The 22,970-nt window shown below is 42.6% G+C and overlaps 1 long non-coding RNA gene across 1 annotated transcript in view; it reads right to left on the bottom strand.

The window, feature by feature from the left end:
• LOC139029777 (uncharacterized) overlaps nucleotides 1-2,283 on the bottom strand; it is a 36,355-nt gene extending 34,072 nt beyond the window's left edge. The window contains exon 1 of the long non-coding RNA XR_011481966.1: nucleotides 2,012-2,283. This is a non-coding gene — a long non-coding RNA (uncharacterized lncRNA). The remainder of the gene's footprint in view (nucleotides 1-2,011) is intronic.
• Between the last annotated feature and the right edge of the window lie 20,687 nt (nucleotides 2,284-22,970).

Raw genomic sequence — 22,970 nt, 5'->3', positions numbered from 1 at the left:
GGTCCAATAAAGCTATCACCTCCTCCTTCTCTGAGCCCATGTATCGCTGACTGGAGGTACCTCAAGGTGTAACATCTGATACTTATCCTCCGTTACAGATCAACAAAGGTCTAATAATTCAAGACCTTGCTAAAATGTCACCTCTTCACAGACACCTTCTTTGATCCCTCTAAACTAAGTCACCTCTTCACAATCTCTTACACAACACCTTCCTCTCCTCTTTTTTCTTCTTAGCACTTATCATGGAAAGTACAGTTAGCACCTCACATTTTCCTTCACTACTTTATCGAATTCTTAATTTTCAGTTTACAGAGCTTTATAGGCTTTTTAACTCTACAAATCATGTCACCAACATGTCTTTTTTCTCCAATATTTATTGCAAATATTTCTTGTTCATATTGCACTAGCTGTTGCTAAAAAAAAAAAAAAAAAAAGATCAAAATAGAGTACTAATACACTCTGATTCCAGGTGGCTTTTTCAGGGAGAGAGGGAGGAGGTTAAAATATAGTTATAAACTCAAAGCATTTTATTTATTTGCAAGGAATTTTAATGGTCATAAAAACAGTTTCTCCTTATCTTGTAGAGAAAAAAGGAAGGGCTGGAGGGTGGAGGCAACCTGAAAAAGTCTCACTTTACTAGTGACTGAATGTCTAGTAATAATTGATGAAAAAGGGGATGAATGTGACACCATGTTTTCAGTACCATACAAGTTTAGTATTTTGCCTTCTTAAAATTAGTACTTCTAAAAATAAAAAATATACAATGTATACGGCATTTGCACATGTATAAGTTGAAGAACCATGAATAGTCCATTTATCTTAACAAATGGGCAATGCTATTGAAACTCTGTGATGCTCCCTGATCACAGCCTTCTCTTATTTTACCTTGTAGGGAAACGAGCCAAGGATCGCTTCTGAATTTTGTTTTCATCATTCCTGTTTTTATTTGTAGTTTTACTACTCATGTACTCTGAAACTGACATGAATGACTTCACACTGCATGTACTCATTAACAACTTGCTTTCTTTTCACTGTTTTTGAGTCAGCATTTTCATGCTAATTCATTTTAGTACATTAATTCTCACTGCTGTAAAATATTCAAGCGTGTGATAATGCCATACTTTATCCATTCTCTTACTCTGTGGATAAAATTAAACTTAAATATTTGGGGTGGAGAGCTGAGATGACCTGTGTCAAACATAACCTTAACCATTTGCTCCAGGAGAGCCTAGTAAGACAAGACAGCAACCCAAGGAATTTTACTTCACTATTACCTTCAGGAAATTCTTGTGACTCACTTGATCCAGGAAGATAGTTTGCACATTTGGAAAAATCACTTTTTTATAAGGACAAGAATTTGTTCATCTGGATACACATTGAGCTTATCAGAAAAACAACATTAAAAAAAACTCTATTAACCCTAAAGAAGGCAGAAAAGAGGGAGAAGAATCAAAGAACAGATGGGACAAACAGAAAATTAGTAGCAAGATGGTAACAGATGTAAATCCCACCGTGTCAATAATAACATTAAATATAAATTGTGTAAACATTACAAAACATTACAAGTAAAAAAAAGTCTCAAATATTTTAGTTTGAGACTGTCAAACTGAATTTTAAAATGAAAGAACTGTCTGTCATCCACAAAATACCAACTCTCAATAGAAAACATACACACACAGGAAAAGGATGGGACAAGATTACAGCATGAAAACGCCATTCCACAACTGGCTCAGTTCAGTTCAGTCGCTCAGTCGTGTCCGACTCTTGGCGACCCCATGAATCGCAACATGCCAGGCCTCCCTGTCCATCACCAACTCCCAGAGTTTACTCAAACTCATGTCCATCGAGTCGGTGATGCCATCCTGCCATCTCATCCTCTGTCGTCCCCTTCTCCTCAGGGGGCTAGCCTGACCTAATTCCCTGGTTTCTTTCTCATGTTGGAAAAGCCAGGAAGGAATGAGGAGGCAAAGAGACACAGAACAAACTGCACGGCGGGGGCGGCCACACTTACCACAGGAAGGACGACACAGCAGCCTCAGGCCAGCGGACCCAGAACGTTCCACGGAGCCGAGGCGCCGTCGAGGACCAGACCCTACCAGCCTGTCCCTGCCGCCCACACCCCATCGTCCCCGCGGAGGGCTTCCTGCGCGAGCCTGAGGGACACTACGCCTGAAAGAGGCGGCCTTCGAGAGGCTGCAGGGCGCCGTGAGGCCGTACAGCTGTGTCTCACCGCGCGGCACCCGCGTGGGGAGAGAAAGGGCGCTGCTTTAAGCTTACGGCGGGCCGTCAACGGTGCGGCAACCCTCAGGACCATGCCGACCCTAGGGCGCTGAGCCTCGCGAGGTCGGCTAGCCTCACGTGTGCGGCCCCGAGTGCCGCGTGACCCGCGCCAGTGCCGCGCCTGGCGCCCATGCTGGGGGCGTGGCCACCTCGCCCGCGTGACCAGCTGATCAGAAGCACGTGGCAGACCCCGTGACCGCGACAGCCCAGTGGACCGCGAGGTCTTGGGGTGGCTGCAGGTGCCTGGGGTTCGGCAGTGAAGCTGCTGGCCAAGGTTGGGGGAGCTAAAACTGACTTGGATGCAGGGGAAAGACAGAGCTCCTGGGACCAGATTGCCTGAGTATGAAGCCTGGCTCCTGGCTAACTAGGTGGAGTAAAGTACCTTACCATTTCTTGAGAGTCCCTTGGACTGCAAGGGGATCCAATCAGTCCATCCTGAAGGAGATCAGTCCTGGGTGTTCATTGGAAGCACTGATGCTGAAGCTGAAACTCCAATACTTTGGCCACCCCAAGCGAAGAGCTGACTCATTGGAAAAGACCCTGATGCTGGGAGGGATTGGGGGCTGGAGGAGAAGAGGACGACAGAGGATGAGATGGCTGGATGGCATCACCGACTCGATGGACATGAGTTTGAGTAAACTCCGGGAGTTGGTGATGGGCAGGGAGGCCTGGCGTGCTGCAGTTCATGGGGTCACAAAGAGTCAGACACGACTGAGCGACTGAACTGAACTGAGCCGCTTTCGGCTTCACTTTTTCTCATCTTTAAAATGGAGATATTAAGTCTCCTTCTCAAAGGACCGAGGTGGGAATTAGGTTAATGCAAAATGCTTAATACAGATACCAGTTTTTAATGGTAAATGGAAACCTTTAAAATAGTGTTGTCTATCTTTATCAAATAGTATTTGTTTAAATACCTTTCTCTAATCCTACTTTTTGTAGTTATTCACAGTAGCTATGTATTTTATTGAATAGCTTCTCAACATCTATTGATACCCTTTAGTTTGTTGGTATAATCAAATATGTTGATAAAACTTCTTGTTTCTGAAGTCCTTGCAGTACTGAAATTGATCCCATTTGTTTATATCATAATTTTATAAATGTATAGCTGGGTTCAGACTTCCAACAGTTTACTTGAAATATTTGCTTCTATATTTATAATTGAAATTCATCTTATTTTCTCTGGTGTGCTATCTTTACAATGCTTTATACAATGAATTAGGAGTCTTTCATTTTTTCCTGTGGACTGGAATTATTTAAATAGCATAGGAATTACATGATCTATGAATTTAGATTAAACTCAGCAGTAAAGCCATCTGAGCCTCCATTGAATTCAGCTATGCTTATTAGTCTGTTTGAATTTTCTTTATCATTTTGGGTCAAATGGGATACTGTATGTTTTGACAGTAAGTTGTCCATTTCTCTCAGTTTCCAGATTTATTATCATGAGTTTGTACAAGATGCTTTAATATAAATTTTTAAGCTTTTCTGTAATGTATCTTATTAATAACATTGTACATTTATTCTTCTCTGTCTCTTTTTTAATTAGGTTTACCAGGGATTCACTTTATTATTATTCTTTTTAAAGAACAAAAATGTGTATTTTGTATCATTTAACATATAACATGTCATGTATCACCAAAAAATTAAGGAACAGTGTCTTAAACAAGACAACAGTTCATTTCTCTCTCAGATAAGAGAGGTACAGAGGTGTGCAGTCTGGAACTGTGTCTGAGCACTGTGACATCATCAGGGACCCAGACATGGTCTTCAAGCTGTGATTCTGCTGCCTAGCTTCCAACCTTGTGATCTTATCATTCACAGCTGTGGTACTTTAATGATCAGATTCATGTTTCTGGCCAGCAGCAGGCAGAAGGGAAAGATAAAAGAATTGCTTCACCAATAATTCAACCCCCTTCATCAGCCATCGCAGAAGTTCTGACCATACTTTTGTTTATTTATCATCTACCAGAAGTTAGATGCACAGTCTGAGGCAAGAAAGTTCTAGGAATGCGGGCTAAGTAGACTTCCACCTGGGGGGGAGGGGGCGGGGAAGAGAGAGAGAAATCAAAGTTCTATTCTTGGATAAGAGGACAGGAATGGATACTGGGGTGGGGCTGGAGGTACCTGCTACAATTTCATGTATCCTCTCCAACATTTCTGCTTTCACTTCTACTTTAAATTTTCACAGCTTCCATTTCAATTAATGTTTCTTCCTAATTTCTGTTGGTTTACATTGATACTAATTTTTTAAGCCCTGAGGTCAGTTTTTTTAACTTTCAAATAAAACAATTGAGAATATAAGTTTGAAATCCTGTATTTTGTTGTTGCTTCATTTGCTACATCTTAACCTTCTGCCAGTAAATGTTTATGGAGCTGTCCCAAGACAGCTAGAACTAAGACCATTAGAGTTTATGAGCTTTGAAAGTATATTCTGAGATGGGTGCTTATTTGACATGTTACATCTTTCTCAAGACATAGTCTCTCATATCATAATTCACTGAACAAACTGCCTTTGATTCTTTAAGATTACAAGTAGTGCTGCATCTGCCGTGCTTATGGGAGCTTACCTGGTAGCGAGGCTGGTAGAAAGAATCCACCAGAATCGAATGCAGGAGACCCTGGTTTGATTCCTGGGTCTGGAAGATGTATCTTTATTCACCCGTGTAATTACATCTGTAGGATTAATTTCTGTAAGTGGAATGGCTGTGACAAAGGATGTAAAAAGGTGAAATCTGATACCTAGCACAATATAACTTATTCATTTGATTGTCTTTTACCCTCCAAAAAGTTTTCCAGAAAACATTAAATGCTTTTTCCCATACACGTTAGGTGAGAGTTTAGATAGCAATCAGGTCGTTTCAGTCAAAAGTTAAACGGGCACAGCCTCTGGCACAAGTAGAGAAGCTCTCTTCTGGAGTCTGTCTTGCCGAATTGATTTTATATGTACACAAATACACTCCTTACATGATTTGGAAATAAAATCTAAAGATGATGTTGAAATTAGGGGGGGGGAATCACCTTGAAGACATGTACATGTATTATGATTCCGTTTTGTAAAATAAAACTATGTGCAAATGTAAACACACATTAGTATTTAAGTACAAAGTAAAAGAATGAAAACAATACATCCCCAACAATGGCGAATGGTTACGTCTCAGGAGGCAAGTCAGGTTGGGCCAGGAAAGGGAGATTATGGTTAAGAGAAAGGTCCACATTTAAGTCCATGTACTTTTGTATTCTATGTATCTTTTACACTATGGATATAATTTCATTTGACTATTAGAGGAGATAAGATGCTTAATTAAAATTAAGTTGATATGTTGGTACATGTGTTAAAGTTACCTGTGCTATCATTTCATTAGTTATACTGTGTATTTGCCACTTTGGCCACCTGATGCGAAGAGCTGACTCATTTGAAAAGACCCTGATGCTGGGAAAGATTGATGGCAGGAGGAGAAGGGGATGACAGAGGATGAGATGGTTGGATGGCATCACCGACTCACTGGACATGAGTTTGAGTAAACTCCGGGAGTTGGTGATGGACAGGGAGGCCTGGCGTGCTGCAGTCTGTGGGGTCGCAAAGAGTCAGACACGGCTGAGTGACTGAACTGAACTGCTTTTTTAATATGACTGCTTTATTTGTCTTTTAGTGTCTTGATGGAGGAGAGGAGCTGGGTTCTTTCTCTCTTGCTGCCCCGCTGGAACACAGACTAGCTGCCACCATCCCAGGTGTCAGCTGACAAAATCCAGTGAGAGAAGGGTTTTTGTCACAATGTCCCCTCCGAAAAACAAATCTTAGTAATCCACCTAGCAGTCCCCTTCCCCCCCGCAACACCCACACCCACACCCCCCCCCCACACACACACACACACATACCCTTCTGGGTCATAATTTTTCCTAAGTCTATTCCTAAACCCATCCCAACAGGAGAAATTAATGCGGTTAAACCTCACCATAACAAAGAAGGTGGGTACCTGAGAAAAACCTGAGATCTTTACAAAGCAAAATGGGGGCAATGGCTACAACATGAGCAGCCAGCAAGTCCCGGTAATGTGCTGAAAGGCATCCCTTTTCTCCCAGAGTAAGTACTTTTCTCTTCTGATTTTTTTACTTAATTACTTTAAAGTTTGGACTGCAGAGTAAATCTTACCAGTACACTTTCTCCAGAAAGATCACTTGCTGTGCTCTAGCCCATATGAGACATAGCTTGGGGCATTTATGGGGAATAGACATGTGCCTAATTAGGTCTGAGAAGATTCCTTCCTCTCTGCATGTATCCACTGGTTAAGAAATTGTAGAGGGAAGTTAATGGATTATCACATTTCATCTTAGAGACTACGTAATTTGCTAGATATGTAAACATACAGTTTTAGGAATGTATCTACAGCTTGGAACCACAGCCCTCTGCTCCCCAAAAGGAACCATCTCCTTTTGGTCTGTCTGGTTTGCCTGTGTATGTGTGTGTGTACATGCACACACATGCACGCTCAGTTGTGTCCGACTCTTTGTGGCCCCGTGCACTGTAGCCCACCACGCTCCTCTGTCCATGGGATTCTTCAGGCAGGCATACCAGAGTAGTTTGCCATTCCCTTCTCCAGGGGAACTTCCTGACCTAGGGATTGAACCTGAATCTCTTACATCTCCTGCACTGGCAGGCAGGTTCTTCACCACTAGTGCCACCTGGGAAGCCCTTGCCAAAGACACATACATTAAACTTGTTAACAATGTCCCTAAGTTCCTTCTTGCTCATTTCTGGGGTTTTTTTTCCTTTTGGTTTTTGGTGGTTGTCTTTCTTTGTTCTTTATGCCTCACGTACATTGACCTTTGCTTTGGTATTTCTTCAAATTTACTAGTCCTGTATTTTGTTGTGTTAATTCTGCAGCTAAACCCACCAATGAGCTCCTTATTTCAAATACTATATTTTGTTATTTCTAGGACATTCATTTGATTCTTTTTATAGGTCACAATTATTGAAATATTTAATTTTATATTCATTTTATCTTTCCATCTCTTATTTCTCATATTATCCAGTTTTCTGAAACCCTTGCCTACTAACTCTGTATCATCTCCAGGTCTGTTTGTATTGACTATTATATCTATCACTAGACACTTTTCTTGCTTCTTGTCACATATGGTAATTTCTTTATTGCATGCTGGACATTGTGACTGAGACTTTATATTACATTATCACCCTCTAAAGAGTATTGACTTTTGTCCTGGTGGCAGTTAAAATACCAACAGATCACTTTTAGATTTTGTTAGGTCTGCTAAACAGATTTGTCCTAATTCTCATGTCTTTACCCATATGGCACTGATTTACGGAATCTCAGCTGAATGTCTAGGTTATTAATGTATTTTAAAAATAATATTTTTTCCAGAGGAGTGATAATATTCTTTATTTCTGGCTTCTATGAACAGTTAAGTTTTCTGCTTATTATTTAAGTGAATTTGAAACAAACAAGATTTGTGATGGAGGAGCACCACTCTTTAACTTGACCACTGTGAGTTGCAGCAGTTATGTTTTCCCCATAGTTCTGTGTGGACCTATACCCAAATCTGTATTTTCTTTTCCAACCACACAGTCATAAAAAAGAAGATAATCATTTTAAGAAAATCTTCCTAAGAAAATCCTTAGAAAATCTCAGGATTGAAGGGAAATAAAAGTTTATTACAAACAAAAAATATACTTATGCGTTGTGTTAATTCCCTGCATGTCTGTGTTCACAATGAGATGAGAGGAAATGAGTTGAACATAAACAAAAATGAGTGTCCATTTCTGCAGTTGAATTAAAAATAACAATCATACAAGAATAAAATAAAAAAAACACTTGAGTTTAATAAGCATCTAGTACAAGAAAAAAGCTCAATATTTTTCCTGAATCCTGAAGTAGGGTTTTTCAGAATAAAACTAAATGTAATAATATATTGGTTGGGAGGGTTTAGGTACTTGAAGATACAGGTGTATCTGAAGATCCTCTAAGATTCAAGCATTTATCACCTCCATGGCTGACAACATGACACTTGACCTTCCCTGCAGGGCAGGTCTTGGAATATCTCCATTATTTCCCCCAAGCCTGACTCCAGTGAAGGAACATGAGTACATAAAACCCAGCCCTTAGTAAGTGGCAACAGGTAAATAAGATATGTTGTCAACTGGAAGCACAGGACCTAGACCTCCAGGTTTTGCATAATTATCTTGAGAAAATTTTAATACCTTGATTTCCTCTTTTTTTGTTTATTTTGACATTTCTAAAAAGTGCACATCTATGGGAATTCCCCCGTGGCCGACTGGTTAGGACTTGGTGCTTTTACTGCCAAGGGCATGGGTTCCATCCCTGGTCAGGGAACTAAGATCCCACAAGCTGGGCAGTGCAGCCAAAAACAACAACAACAACAACAAAAACCACGTGCATATCTAAAGCTTGCTATCCATTTTCTTTTCCTGAAGAACCAGAGTTACTCAAGTAAACTCAAGTAAATGATGTTTAAACATGTAGAACAAGAAAGAAGAATGTACTGGTGGTCTGTCTAGAACTAAAGTTCATTTTACCTTGTAGGTCTTACAAGTCTGGGTGATTATTCTTCTTGAAGTTCAAGTTTGTCAGCAGTTAGTTAACTTGGAAAAGGACACAAAGGAGAATGATACCAATTTTTAGCAAATTAGCAACTGTCGATTTTGGTTGGTAAGCACATATTTCATATCTTAATCATGTTGGACATCACTTGATAAGTGGGATATCTGAGACTTGCTCCTAATATATGCGAAACCCATCAGAAGCTTTTACCAAATGCTTTTGTGTGTGTGAAATAAGAATCTTATTTGGCCCTTATCATACAAAGTTCTAATCTATGGCAGGCAACCCACTTAGAATTTTAAATGGATGTTGACCATATATATACACAGTTGAGCAAAGAAGTTAAGCATTTAATTTAATGAACAGAATAAAGGAAATATTTGCTTTCTGGTGGTGTCACTCTCTTAACATTAACTGACTGCCAGCCACAATCCAGAGAGGAGACAGTGAGTACGATGAAAACAAGGACCAGGAAACACCGTGCAGGATATACAGCACATGAAATGTTGCTTAATTAGTGTTTGCTGAATCAGTAGAAATTTGCTGGCTTTTTCTTATGTGTTATCTCCAAAATTTCCCTGTGAAGCATTTTTTATGCCATTTCATTGATGAGGAGATTGAGGCTTGGACCCAGGGCAGATCCCGAAACACTTGGTGATTGAGCAGTGTTCTCCCTGCCTGTGCTGGGCTCATTCTTTCTCCTGGCTCAGCAGGATGCCCTCCTGTGGCCTGGGAGCTGAGTGAGAAAGGAGCTGGAACTGAAATCAGTAAGCACAGTAGACGGACCTACCAACCAACCACCAGAGAGATCTGTGAAAAAGGGCGCATTCCAGGAGTCGTGAGCACAGCAGAATGACGACAGGAACTGTGCAGCCAGGTGCCGGGGACAGCGTGTGGGGAAGAGAAGGAGGCAAAAGAGGGGCTCACTGGGGACAGATGGGGAGCTGGAGAGTGGGATTTCTAATACGAAATATGTATGTGGCCTGCAGCCTCGGAATTTCCTGTGGTAAGAGGGATAAAGTTATTTTCCAAAAAAAAAAGTGGGGAAGGGATAAAGGTATCTTTCACTATGTCAATGAAGTGACTTTGTAAAGCCTGTGGGGAACAAAGGGATGGGGGCTAGCTGCCAGGGGAACAAACCACGTGACTAGAGGGGTTAGCACCTTTAGTATCCCCCCGACACCAACAACCTCAGAGAAGGGAACAGGTTGAGGCTGAACCCGTGAGCCAATGGCCAATGATTTAATCACCTGTGCCTACGGTAAGGCAGTTCCCATAAAAACCCAAAAGGACAGGTTTTAGAGGGCTTCTAGATTGGTAAACACATGGAAATTCAGGGAGAAGGAAGGGGGCCTGGAAGCTCCACACCCCTTCCCCACGCCTTGCCTTGTGCATCTCTTCCATGTGGCTATTCCTGAGTTTTATATATCCTTTTACAATAAACTGCTCATCTAGTAAGTAAAACGTTTCTCTTGAAATCTATGAGCCACTCTAGCAAACTGACTGAACCCAAGGAGGGGCTCGTGGGAACGTCTGATTTCTGGACAGTAGGTCAGAGGCACAGCTGACCACCTGGACTTGCAGCCTGCATCCGCAGTGGGAGGGGAGGGGGCGCAGGGAGGGAGAGGAGTCAGTCTTTGTCAGGCTGCACCCCGGGTCCGCAAAGTGTGTACTTAGCCAGCTTCAAGATCAAAGAAAGAGCCTAGAGTCAGCGAAATAGACGTCAGTGGTTCAATGGGCAGTGGATCAGACACGTCTGAAGCAAGGTCGTGGAGCAACACCCCGTCGTGTGCTGTAGACGGCGGGCACGACATGGCAGTGGTCTGCACTCCTGGAGGAGAGGGAGGCTCCTGGTTAGAGGGGGAATTGGGTAGGGGGTGCTCATCAGTTACCAGGGAAACCAGCAGAGGGCACGAGGTCCCTCCCAGGCCCTGTGATGAGCTAACCAGTGGAGATGTTCTGGTCTAAAGGTTAGAATGGTCAGGAGCTGGGGTGGGGGCAAGTGTGTAGGAAGCTCAGCTGTGAGAGTAAGGCGTGGGGGAGGCAGGCTCTGGGGACCTGGGAGTGCACAGAGAATAAGACAACAGCCGTCTTTGGAGGCCTCATCACACAGCGCTGCAGACTAAACACTTAGTGAGTGCAATCTGATGTTACCTCCAGGAGGCTGAATTGAGTTGTACAAATCGCAGCCAGTGTCCCAAGAGTTGTTGGTTGTTGTAGGGTACACCCACACACATAACATTTAAACTGCCAACCAGAACCTGTTCAGAGAGAAAACGAAACCATCCAAGGCTTCTGGGCAAATTACCTCCTTGATGCAGAAAGAGGGCATCTTGAGAATTTGCCCCGGACTGTGTGAAAGAGTGTTTTAAAGCCGGCGTTCAGAATGGAAAATGCAGCTCTTTAAGGGACGTGCGGTCAAATCATCCTTCCTTTGCCTTAAAAATAATAAAATGTGGTGCGTGAGTTAGGGTCTATATTCCTCAGGGTGCCCGTTAGTCCGTATTCACCACTGTATTGTCCGTCTGCCCTTTAACGCCCACAGATGGGCCTGCTTCACCAATATGGAGGTCCCAGACCTCAGTTTCAAACGGAACAAAATTAGACCAGTGTGGAATAATTTTTTATTGGCTTGTTGGTGGATTTCTTTGGGTTCATCCTTGTTTTCCACACACTTCTTTCAACCTGGCTTATAATTATGCAACTACAGTACCTGCTAGAATCAATCAGCAGCCTTCCAAACCCAAACACGTTCATCCTTATCCAAATGTAATTTATCTGAAATGCCATGTTGGTATGAGCATTGTGCATTACTGCATGGGCTTCTATTTTCTTCTTAAATAATGAAACACCCTAATGGAAAATATTCCCTCTAAATAAATTTTAATGAGCACTTATTTGCCCAAATTGTCCTTTCTCCAAATGGCAGAAATTTAATGTGAACTTGAATTATCAGGGGCATTTTGTGATAATGGGCTTTGGGAATACATCATGCAAAGATGAATTATTTTCCTATATCATCCTAAAGTGCAAGTGCTGGGGTAACAACTTCTCAAATGCGAAGTCAGTTCCAACGTCTTCACTTGTGTCTCTACAGGGAAATGTCACATCAAACATCATGTCAAGGTGTAAGATATTACTGGAGATTGAAGACAACAAGAAGCCTAATAATTATAGATGGCATATACCCCCAGACTTTGCCGTGACAAATGACATGTGTCTGCTACATGTTTTTGGTTCCATGCATTGAATTGTTTTCCTTTTAAGATTTTTTTTGGATCTGGACCATTATTAAAGTCTTTATTAAATCTGTTACAATATTGCTTCTGTCTTAAGTTTTAGTTCTTTGCCCTGGAGGCAAAGAACTAAAACATAAGGATCTTAGCTCCTGGACCAGAGGCCTTAGCTCCCCAACCAGGGATCAAAAGCTCAACCCCTGAATTGGAAGCCTTAACCACTGGACCATCAGGGAAGTCTCCCTGAATTGTTTTTCTGAGGAGTGAAAAGTAAAAGTGTTAGTCACTCAGTGGTGTTCGACTCTTTGCAACTGCATGGACTATAGCCCGCTAGGCTCCTCTGTCCGTGGAATTCTCCAGGCAAGAATACTGGAGTGGGTAGCCATTCCCTTCTCCAGGGGATCTTCCCAACCCTGGGATTGAACTTGTGTTTCCTGCATTGCAGGCAGATTCTTTACCAGCTGAACCACCAGGGAAGAAAGCCAATAGGAAATACCGCTCTATGCCATGGGCAGGCTAGGAACTGGGGCCTTGTTGTGCTCAGCAAGACTCAGAGCTAAGCCAGCTGCAGAATTAGGAGAAGTGCCTTCCAGAGAAGAGCTCTGGCCTCAGCAAGAATTACAAGTCTGTGGAGCAGGGAGCCAGACTCAAGGGCGCCCCCTTAGACTCTAGGATGCACACTGTTAATTACTCTTCTAGACTTTCTCTCCATCTGAAATACTGCCAAAGGGAGCTGTTGCCATTTCTGAATCACTTTTTTAGAATCGAAATGACACTGAGAGGGATCATTTAGTCCAACTATAAAAAAATTTGTATCACATACCTACTAGACGCTTCAGAATATTAAAAAAAAACACTAAAAGAGAGAGCTCCCATTTTCTTTTTGTCACTGAAGTATAATTTACACACAACACTATATCAGCTTTAGGTGTACAAAGGAATGATTCAGCATTTGTATGCAGAGCAGAAGGATCGCCTCAGTAAGTCTAGCTAACATGGAGAGTCTCTGTGTTCAAGGAGCTCTGTTCTGGGATGCTGACGGCAAAGCCAGAAGCACCTGAGAGTATCAGCGGATCCCTTTCTTCAGATCACGAGAGGGCTCGCTCAGTGAGCACCTCTCGGCACCAAGGAGCCCCTGCATCCAGCTCTCCCCACGCCCGGGAGGCTCTGGGTGTGGAGAGTAGCGAGGACTCCAGGTACTGAGGGCCGCATCCCCACCAGCCTCCACCAGGCCTGTGGACACCCCGAACACTCTGCTTCCTTCTCAGTAAAATGGGGGGAAGACGCCCCTCCTGTAAGGCAGCGGGTGAGGCACTCACAGACGGTAAACATTTAAGGCATGTTCTCTGAACCTCCCGTCCCATGAGCAACCATCTCCTGTCACCTCTCCCCACCGCATTGAAGTGGCTCAACTGGAGCCACTGTTTCTTCTTCCTTCCTCACGTCCCTCCTTCCTCATCTTCTCCCTTGGCCTTTCCTGTTTCCTCCTTTTTTGTCTCCTCGTCTATGATGCCATTGGCCTGCCATGGCTAAGCTCTAATGGGACTGAGGTGTCAGTCACATAATGAGCTGCTGTTACACTTCACTCATCATTAGCAACTGATTTACTGGGAAAGCTCTACTCCGGGTAAAATCATTACCTGCCAGCGTGATGTGACTTGTAGAGACAGGCTTTGCCTCTCCAGAATACTTTCAGTGTTCTTTAAGTAACAGCGCTCTGAGTTTTCTTTGCAAAACTGATCAAAGCCTCTGGTTGTGTCAATCACAGTGCCACTGGACGTTCACTCAGGACAACTCGACTCCATTTCCCAGAACTTGAGTCTCAAGAGAAATGACTCATCGTGGGAAGGAAGGTGGATCTAAGCCATTGCTATATATATTCTTATTTGTCTCCAAAGGAGAAGGACTAATCACATCTGCTACTGGATTCTTCGAACTGCCTTGATACTGTGCCTGATTGATTTTCAATTCTCCCTTCAATCTGATGAGCTAACCAGTCATCTTGAAACAACTTCCTTTTGCATGTAAGCTATGGGCAGTCATTTTCCATTCGTTACAGCCACAGCTCTTTGTTACTATTCTGATTCATCATAGCATCAATAAAGAGTATTTAGGGATCTGGCTGCAAATATTAGTATTGACAGTAATAGGATACAGATTTAAAGGGGTTGAAACAGAGCCATCCGCTTTGCTTTTGTCAGAAACTACAATGGGGGATTCCCTGGTGGTCCAGTGGTTAGGATTCCATGCTTTCACTGCCAAGGGTCCAGGTTCGATCCCTGGTCAGGGAACTAAGATCCTGCAAGCCTCGCAGGTGACCAAAAAAAAAAAAAAAAACTATAAGTGACCTGGTCCTGAACTAGCTCAGTTGAACACAGAGCTGAAACTTACCCCTGCCCTGCAGACCTTACTTCCAGGTCAGAGGGCTGAGCTCTGGGAAAAAGGAGCTAGGAGGAAGCAAGCGGCCTGAATTTCCCTAGCCTTTCACTTTTTAAACACTACTACAGAGAGTTCTCACTCAAGCTGTCCTGTAGGAAATTGAGTTTGGTTTATTTATTTATTTGGCTGCACCAGGTCTTAGCTGCAGCAGCGGGGATCTTCAGTCTTCATTACAGCATGCAGGATCTTTTTCAGTTGTAGCATGTGGGATCTAGTTCCCTGACTAGGGATCGAACATGGGCCCCCTGCATTGGGAGCACGGATTTTAGCTACTGGACCACCAGGGAAGTCCCGGAAATCAACTTTTGATGTTGCATCTAAAACTACACATTTATGAATTAATTTTAAAGTACACCTTAAATTTTGTCCTCAAAGATGCATCTATTCTCTTGTGACATATGTATATGCAACTTCAATTATTTTTGTTATTCAGGCAGAATACTGGTGGTTTCATTTGTTAGCTGAGGTAAAGGAGGGCTTCATTTCCTCCCCAAGGATGGCCAACTTTCCTCTTATTCGAGGGTTTTAGAGACTTGGTCTTGGTTTCTCAAAATCCTAACTGTTACTCAGTATACATTTCTCTAACATTTTTATTTTATGATGGGAAGAGGAGAGGAGGTTACATAAAACTTAATGCAAGTTTTGCAGCTGTAAGCTGTGAATTTGCTATGACTGAAATGCTTTGCATTTGCAAAGTAAGTTAACAAGAAATTTGTTTCTTCATGAACTCTATGCCTGTAAGTTCTGCATTTGTTAGAAAGGTTAGTGCCAGCCAGGGACAAAGGAGTCAGGTAAATACAGCTCCCCGGAATGTATACCCAAGAGACTGAAATAATTTTCACTTATACAAAATTGTTTATTGACTGCATACAAATTTTCAGGCAGTGAAGAAGGGATTTCTTTTCTTTTTTTTTAACAACAACTCTAAAGTTAGGTGTCAGTTTCCCAATTTTAGAACTGAGAAGGTTGAAAACCAAAATAATTAAGTAACCTGACTTGGGTCACCCAGCTAAGAAGTGGCAAATCAAGGTGTCAGACCTCAGGAGGGGTATCCCAGAGGTGGGGCCAGAAGACCCCGAGCTCACCTCCTCCCACCGGCACACCAAGACCAGCGATTTACTGGACGACTGGTGATGAGAAGACTAGCAGAAAGGATCTTCTGCCACTAAAGATATAAAAAAGGAGCCCCAACAAGATGGGTGAGAGGAGAGTGATGTGATGTTATCAAGACCTACACCCCCAGGGAGATAACCCACAAACAGGAAAAGTACTGATATCCAGAATATACAAAGAACTCACACAACTCACCGTCAAAAAAATACTTCCGACTGAAAAATGGGAAGGCCCCGAAATAGACACTTTCCCAAAGAAGACATAAAGATTGGCCAACAAGCACATGAAGAGATGCTCAACATCACTAAACATCAGGGAACTGTCCATCAAAACCATAACGAGATATCACCCACACCTGTGAAATGGCTATCATCAAAAAGACAACAAATAGCAAGTGCTGATGAGAACGTGGAAAAGGAGGAAGACGCATGCACCGTTGGTGGGAAGGTAAACCGGTGCAGTCACTATGAAAATGGAGAGTCCTCAAAATATCAATAATAGAACAACCATGTGATCCAGCAATTCCACTCCTGGGTGTTTATCTGAAGAAAACCAAAACACTAATTCAAAAAGATATATACACCCCTTTGCTCACTTGGACAATATTTACAACAGCCAAGATATGGAAGCAACCCAAATGCCCATTGATAAATGAATGGATAAAAATAAAAATGTCTTATACACACACACACACACACACACACACACGCGCGCGCGCGCGCGCACACACACACACACACACACACACACACACACACAAAGGAAATAACTGCCATTTGTGATAACATGGATGAACCTAAAGGTTATTATGCTTAGTGAAATAAGTCCAACAGAGAAGACAAATACTATGTAATTTCACTTACATGTGGAATCTGACAAAACACATGAACAAACACAACATAACAAAAGCAGAGTCATAATACAGAGAACAGGTTCTAACAGCCAGAGGAGAAGGTAGTGAGGGGAACAGAGAAACAGGTGACGGAGATCAAGAGGCATAAACCACTAGTTACAAAATAAGTGTCAGTGTGAAATGTACAGTGTGGGGACACAGTTAACAATCATGTGGTATCTTTGCATGGAGACAGATGGTAACTAGACTTATCACAGTGAACATTTTGAAATTTATAGTCACATGGAGTTACCATATTGTTCACCAGGATACTGTTGGAGGTTAATATTCATATAGAAGAGATCAGATTTGTGGTTACTAGAGGCAGGGGTCAGGGAAGGGAGAATTAAATGAAGGCATTGCAAAGGTGCAAACTTATAACCATAAGATAAATAAATACCAGGGGGACTTCCCTGGTGGTCCAGTGGTTAAGAATCCACCGTTCAACGTAAGGGACAGGGTTTGATGCCAGGTCTGGGAGCTGAAGTCCCACGTGCCATGGGGGAGACTAGGTCCACGCACCTGAACTAGAGGGAAGCCCGTGCCCCACAGTGAAAGATCCCACGTGCTACAACTAAAAGCTGACACAGCCAAACAAATAATTACCAGGGATGTAATGTACACCATGATAAACATAATTAACACTGCCGTACCTTACATGTGAAAGTTCAGAGAGTAAATCTGAAGAGTTCTCCTCACAAGGAAGAAATTTTTTCTTTGCCCGATTTTATATCTCAACATTAAAAAAAATAAAGATTATGGCATCTGGCCCCATCACTTCATGGCAAATAGATGGGGAAACAATGGAAATGGTGACAGAGTTTATTTTCCTGGGCTCCAAAATCACTGCAGATGGTGACCGCAGCCATGAAATTAAAAAGCAGAGACATTACTTTGCCGACAAAGGTCCCTCTAGTCAGAGCTGTGGTTTTTCCAGTAGTCACATGTGGATGTGAGAATTGGACCATAAAGAAGGCTGAATGCTGAAGAACTGATGCTTTTGAACTGTGGTGTTGTAGAAGACTCTTGAGAGTCTCTAGGACTGCAAGGAGATCCAACCAGTCCATCCTAAAGGAAATCAATCCTGAACATTCATTAGAAGGACTGATGCTGAAGCTGAAACTCCAGTACTTTGGCCACCTGATGCGACAAACTGTTTCATTGGAAAAGACCCTGATATTGGGAAAGATTGAAGGCAGGAGGAGAAGGGGACAACAGAGGATGAGATGGTTGGATGGCATCACCAACTCAATGCACATGAGTTTGAGCAAGCTCCAGGAGATGGTGAAGGACAGGGAAGCCTGGCGTGATTCAGTCCATGGGGTCATACAGACTCAGCAACATGACTGAGCAACTGAACAACAATTTTACATCTATATGAGGTAATCGATCGTCACTGAACTTACTGTGGTAATCATTTCATGATATAAGTAAATAAAATAATTATGCTATATACCTTAAATGCATACAGTGCTGTATGTCAATTACATTGCAATAAAACTGGAAGAAAAAAAAATCAAGGTTTTAAGCTCCAATGATACCTAATTTCAAACCTGATTCATTCCCTCAAATCTTCCTGTTTCATTGCTATTGTTGTTGCTATTTAAGAAAATTTATTTTAATAATAACAAAACAAAAAAAAATTCATCACTAAACTAATATAACTTGCTTTTTATGTTAGCCCTTAAACAACTAAGAGTTAGAGAAACAGACCCCTCATAAGACACTGGACCAGCAAGTGATATTTTAGGCACCACTCTTTAAACTTAACTCTGGTACCCATCCATCAGACTGAAGCTGTCTGACATTAGGAGTTCATTGTCTTCCATCTGCAACAGACTCGACAGATTTTGTATTTTCTCCCAGATCCTGCTGCTTGAAGTTCCTGAATCCAGTGTCTTGATTCCCTTGGGGTGTCCTTCCTCACAGATGAGATCTGAACATCCTTTACCAGTAGGTTTCTCCCTGAGGTAAGTTGAAGTTGAAAGAACCTTACCAATTCTACAGGTTATCACTCCCTACCCCAAACCTGAAGTTCCAAATTCCTAAACATCTCAAATCTAGACCCCATCCTCCTAAATAAATATCATAGCAACTGCATAACTTTATCGTTCTCTGACTCTCCATCCAGAATAAACCACTTCTTGAAGCAGCGGTCCTCATTCGTGACTTTCAGCCAAACACCTAAAATAACTTAAAATGCGAGATAAGGTGATGCCATTATTTCCTTTAAAAAAAGTCATGGATGGGCTTATCCTGTTGTATCAATAGTATGTGGCTGTTTCCTAATAAAGTCCTGGATGAGTTTATCACCTCCAGGGCTGTGGATTTCTGGTTCCTCCTGCTGTTTCAGCATCTCTCTTTGAGGTTGGTTTATATTATTGTGTTTGAGACTGTCCCCCAGAGATGTTAATCACTGCCCACCAAGTGTGCCCCCAGATGTTAAGGAAACATCTTCTATACAGTTTTCTGATGATGGTGGGGGTTAGGAGAGGTGGCAGAATTCATTTCTTTCTCATGACTTCCACATGGTCCCCTCCATCCTCAGGCTAGTGTCAAATCTGCTACTTTTTGTCTTGAGTGAAACACAAAGTATCCTTACAGTGAGAGATAACAGAGAAGGAAGAAGAGGGAAAGAGACTGAATGAAAAACAGGCCACAGAAAAGTTTGTGTATAACCTTGGAGGGGAATAGGGGAAGACAAAAATATAAGGATTGAATCAAAGAGTAGGATAAATGGTCTTTACCAATGGTGTTCTCTTGCTTATGAACATTTATTTATTCTTTTTTCTTTTTGGACAAAAGAGAAGTATTTGCTGAAACTATTATGCTCTGTCCACAAATATTATACTCTGCCCCACTTACCCTCCCATATGTATTCCAAAGTCTATTGTGCCTAGAGTCTTATCTGACTCTTTGCGACCTCATGGACTGCAACATGCCAGACTTTCCTGTCCTTCACCAACTCTTGGAGCTTGCTCAGACTCATGTGCATTGAGTTGGTGATGCCATATCTCATCCTCTGTCATCCCTTCTCCTCCTGCCTTCAGTCTTTCCCAGCATCAGGGTCTTTTCCAGGGAGTCAGTTCTTCGCATCAGGTGGCCAGAGTGTTGGAGTTTCAGCTTCAGCATCAGTCCTCCCAATGAATGTTCAGGACTGATTTCCTTTAGGATGGACTGGTTTGATCTTGTTGTGGTCCAAGGGACTCTCAAGAGTCTTCTCCAGCACCACAGTTCAAAAGCATCAATTCTTCAGGGCTCCGCCTTCTTTACGGTCCAACTCTCACACCCATACATGACTACTGGATAAACCATAGCTTTGACTAGACTTTGTTGACAAAGTAATGTCTCTGCTTTTTAATATGCTATCTAGGTTTGTCATAGCTTTTCTTCCAAGGAGCAAGTATCTTTTAATGTCAGGACTGAAATCATGATGTGCAGTTATTTTGGAGCCCAAGAAAATAAACTGTCACTATTTCCATTGTTTCCCCATCTATTTGTCATGAAGTGATGAGACCAGATACCATGATCTTCATTTTTTGAATGTTGAGTTTTAAGCCAGCTTTTTCACTGTCCTCTTTCACATTCATCAAGAGACTCTTTAATTCCTCTTCACTTTCTGCCATAAGGGTGATGTCATCTGCACATCTGAGATTATTGATATTTCTCCTGGCAATCTTGACTCCAGTTTGTGCTTCATCCAGCCTGGAATTTCGCATGATCTACTCCGCATATAAGTTAAATAACCAGGGTGTCAATATACAGCCTTGACATACTCCTTTCCCAATTTGGAACCAGTCCATTGTTCCATGTCCAGTTCTAACTCTTGCTTCTTGAACTGCATACATGTTCCAAGTCTATGCATCTGATAAACTGATGATTTAAATCTGTTTCCAAAGGAAGCACTAATCAGGACTCCCCTGGTTGTCCAGTAGTTAAAACACTGCATTTCTAAAGCAGAGGACTCAAGTTCAGTCCCTGGTGGGGGAACTAAGTTCTCACACACTGCGTGGGGCCCCTCACCAGAACAAAGGAAGCACCGATATCTACTCTGAAATATCAAGCATTGACCGTCTAGAGCCTGGTACCTAGACATGCCATTTAAAATCATTCAGCAAAAATCTCCAAAAGCCCAAGGAATCCAGCCCCAAACACATTTCAGTGTAACTGGAAAACAAATACTTGCCTGACTATTGAAAAGGAAGTATGTTGGAAACCCTACGGTTCCATGGGAGGGAAACAGATCATCCTACAGTGGAGGCCAGCAGCAGGGAGCATATGTTCTGGAACATTTCTAATCCAAATAATTTCTACCCTTTTGCTGCATGAATAGTACATGAAGATGACTATCCGGATTGGATCCTGGCCTCTCCGGTTGCTAGCTTTCTGACCTCGGGGAGGATGTTTCGCTTCATCAGTTTCATCAACTATAAAAATGGGCATAATTATATTTGCTTTGTAGGACCATTGTAAGGAGTGAGCAAGGTCATGTGCGTGAATGAGCTCACTTAGTCCTTGCATGACAGGTGCTTAATGAGCATTAGTTTGTTTTTTTTTCCCCCTCATAATTTGAGACTAACACTTCTGTTTGAAAGGAGCTCTGATTTTAACTACAAATATCACTGCATCCAACTTGTGGGGCAGGGTGAGAGCTCATATGAGAACTCCAATCAGACTTCTCATCACATACTCATCAGCGTTGCAAAGCTGGCAGCAGTCAGATGTGGAATTTTAATTTCCCGAGACTCAGAAGTGGGGAGTTGTTTTTACCTCAAGGGATTGCGTGCGTGGAAAATAAACTTTGTAAAACATCTGGCGTTGCGCACGGGCACGTGGCTGTGTGGGTGTGTCCTCTGAGAGATTGTTGCCAGCCAGAGTCATGAGGATATTCACCTAAGTTATACTCCACAACCATTCTTGTTTTACGTCTCATATTTAGATCTACAGCCCACCTGGAATGCATTTTTGTTTATGGCATGAGAAAGGGAATATATAATAACTACTGATTATCAGATAACGCTGGCGAGGGTAAGACCAGCGTCTTCCTCAGCACTCTTCCTGATCCAGCGGGCACTGTCATGACCTTGACCCTCCAGAACTACTGGGGTTCCGCTGCGCCTTATCCCCCTTCCTTCTGGCTGCCTGTGTCAACTCTTTTTCCTGTTCTTCAAGCCAGTTTCCTATATAAGCAGACGCATCTAGTTAGGGAAGGAGACTTGTCTTCTGGGGAAGAGACCATCCTCCAGAAGGGAAAGAGAAGAGAAAGGGAAAAGGAAAGAGAGACCACCCTTCAGAGGATGGTCGTGGCGAATCTCTGAAACGTTGGAGTGCAGGTGGAGAATCGCAGTGGGATGAGCGGGCACCCCTCTTTTCTAATCTGTTTATATAGGCCTGGCGGGAAGGTGGCCTGGATGCAGACTGAGGCAGCAGACTGCATGGGAACTTCTGTGAGGATCTGGCAATTGGACAGGTTCCACAGACCGACCTCCCACCTCATCGGGATGGGCACGCAGGGGAGAAAAGGCAATACAAAGAGGAAACTGCGGCCCAAACGGGCACGGGCCCGCGTGATGATTTCACCTGAGGCTTCACCTCCTCACGTGCTTAAAGAAACGAGGCGCTCCGGCGCCCCCTGCAGGACGGAGTCCCTGGTAACCAAGAGGGGCGTCGGTGATTCAGAATGCAACCTTCGGGGCGCTCCGTTTACGTGGGGCTCTCCAACATTCCCGAAAATAAAAAATAAAATAAATAACATTCTCACAGCTGAGCAGCTGGAGATAATGTTCATTAAAAACAACTAAAGCAGCCTGTGAGTTGTCAGAGAGCCACATGGCACCTGGAAAAATAGCATCCTCATATTTAAGGGGGAAAAAGAATAAAAGTTAAAAGGAAATAGAAAAAGAAAAGGAACTCTTGTATCTCAAAAGACACAGATTTTCCCAATTCTGAGAATGTGAATTACAGCCAACTTACAAAGTCCCTTGAAATTAACAGGTTATATTGGAAGAATTGCCACAGCCTTATCTAAAAGTTAGCAAGAAAAGCCCCATTATGATGAAAACAAAACAAAACAAAAAAATCTCTAAAGCATGCCACAGCCTGAGGCAAAGAAAAAAAATTAAAGTGTTTGCACATCATGTCCCGGAATAAACGTACCATACATTCCTGTGAGGAACTTGGTTTGGGGACCAACGAGTCAAATTTTCTGGCATGGCAGAACACAAAACACGGGAACTGTAGAGCTGTGGGTGGCCAGGGTATTTACGATGAGGCGGGAAAAGTTCAGGGCTAAGAAGAATAATGAATGTGTACAGACAGAAGCGTAGTAGGGGTGGGAGATGGACGGAGAATTTAAAACTCTCCAGGTTTAAATTTCATCAGTCTTGGAGTCCAGGACCCTCCCATCCTGTGTGTAGCCTGTCTGGCTCCTCTGTC

Source organism: Odocoileus virginianus, chromosome 20 (genome assembly GCF_023699985.2).
Source record: "Odocoileus virginianus isolate 20LAN1187 ecotype Illinois chromosome 20, Ovbor_1.2, whole genome shotgun sequence".
NCBI lineage: Eukaryota > Metazoa > Chordata > Mammalia > Artiodactyla > Cervidae > Odocoileus > Odocoileus virginianus.
The sequence above is the reverse complement of the archived record's forward strand: the minus strand, read 5'-3'. Positions and strand labels throughout refer to the sequence as shown.